This window comes from Gavialis gangeticus, unplaced genomic scaffold (assembly GCF_001723915.1).
Source record: "Gavialis gangeticus isolate Ggan-Ray unplaced genomic scaffold, GavGan_comp1, whole genome shotgun sequence".
NCBI classification, from domain to species: domain Eukaryota; kingdom Metazoa; phylum Chordata; order Crocodylia; family Gavialidae; genus Gavialis; species Gavialis gangeticus.
This window is the reverse complement of record NW_017729029.1, coordinates 24,163,119-24,164,995: the sequence shown is the minus strand read 5'-3', so window position 1 is coordinate 24,164,995 and position 1,877 is coordinate 24,163,119. Positions and strand designations below refer to the sequence as shown.

At 39.4% G+C, this 1,877-nt stretch overlaps 1 protein-coding gene across 3 annotated transcripts in view; it reads left to right on the top strand.

Moving 5' to 3' along the window:
* The window catches only part of PCDH11X (protocadherin 11 X-linked), a 1,731,112-nt gene that overhangs the window by 335,736 nt on the left and 1,393,499 nt on the right, over positions 1-1,877 (top strand). The window lies entirely within an intron of this gene.

Below are 1,877 nucleotides of genomic sequence, written 5' to 3'. Positions count from 1 at the left end.
ATCCAGGTTCTAGCTCCCCTTCCTCCCCTCCCAGAGAAGGTTTGAATCTGTATCTCCTGCTTACTAGAAAACTGCTCTGCTCACAAAGCTATGGTAAGCATTGACCAGGTGTCTCTACAGCCCTCCTATGGCTCATCACACTGTACATTTAATTTTCATTAGATAGAATGGATAAACAGAACCAAAAATGTTTCTATCCTCTTGGACAGGGGCTCGGAAAGAATGTAGGGCTCCCTACCCTGCTAGAAAAGCGCCTTCTTCCTGAGCTGGCCTTGCTTGACTTCACATACCTCCTTCTCTTGGCTACAGAGGGGGCCCAATTTGAGAAAAATGCTGTAGAAAGCTCTCAGCCACCCATCTACACAAGGTGTTTCAAGCACAGTAGACTAATTCACTGCACATTAGTGCAGTGAGCAAAACCCCTGCTACTGTGGAGTAGATTTAGTCTACTGTGCGTTAACATCACAAAAAGACCATTTGTTTGCCATAATGCACAATAGTGCCAATTATAGCATATTAATGAACATGTAGACACTCCCAGTAACGCTCAGTCTGTTGCCTAATGGTTAAAGCATATTGCTGAGAAGCAGCAGATCCAGTCTTCTCAGAGTGAGGGTGGGGAGCCTAATATCTTAGTCTCGCTTCCTGGGCAAAAATGCCTTAACCTCTATACCACTGGAGTAAAAAAAACAAACAGGAGGGCTGTAGTCTCATCCTCCACCATTTAACATAGAAAAAGGTGTCTATACAGGGCAAAGTTGAATTACAAATTTGGCATAAGTGCCCAGAACTGTAGTTACATGCCTGTATATGTGCCCTTTAGGTGTGTAAAATGCAATAAGATTTAGCCTAAAAGAGTCTGCATTTTAAGGGAAATTAAAATGACCCACATTAAAAATGACCCCTTTGGCCCACATTAATGAGCAGCTACTTATTATACTTATTGGGACCAATGAAGTAGCACTAGCAGAAAATATATATTCCCTGAAGGAAATTTAGAAACATTTTTTTCTCCCTATTTCTACCAATGTTTAAGTTTCTCACTGAGGAAACAAAAAATGGGAAATGTCAGTGGGAAAATACCTGCATTTTCATTTTTTTTTTCATTCATGGTTTACAATAATTACTGTACAACTTTCAGCATCATTGAGATCAGAGTTAAATACTACTTTAACTTTTTACACTTATTTCACCTTCTATTCACTCTCAAAATCATCACTAATTATTATACAGATGGTAGGACAATGTGGCACCTTATAGACTAATTTGTTCAGAGAAGCATGAGCGATCATAGGTTATAATCTATTTTGTCAGACACTCTGAAGTAGGCTGTAGCATGCAAAATTCATGCCACACTGACATGCCTTCCGCTTAACTTCAAATTTGTGTGACTGATTGCTCGCTCTCTACTAATTGTTGTTACCCTAATAGCAACATGTTTGACCAGTAAGTGGTATATGGTGATTTATTTGTCACAACGTTGTCTCTCTCACTGGGATAACTGATTTGAAGAATTCAGTTCCTTGATTTATGATGATGCTGATTTGTGATGCCATGGGTGGTGAAAGATGAGTTTTTAGAGTCCTTAATAGTGAATTGTACCCTTCAAGCATATTGAATGGCTGTTGAAACCCTAAAGAACCCGGTTATATGTTATGTGTAATGTTTTGGTGTTTTTCTCTTAGATTGATTTTAGTAGGATGGCTGGGGGCTTAGTTTTAGCTTTGAGGAGATAAACTGGTGGGAGGTCTGGCATTGTGTTCCCACTTTGTATTATCACTTTGTGTTACCAGTTAAAATACCATCCACCCCAGTTACTTTTATACTCTGATTTTGTGTGTGTTTGCGTTTGTGCATGCATGCATGCATTCACGTGT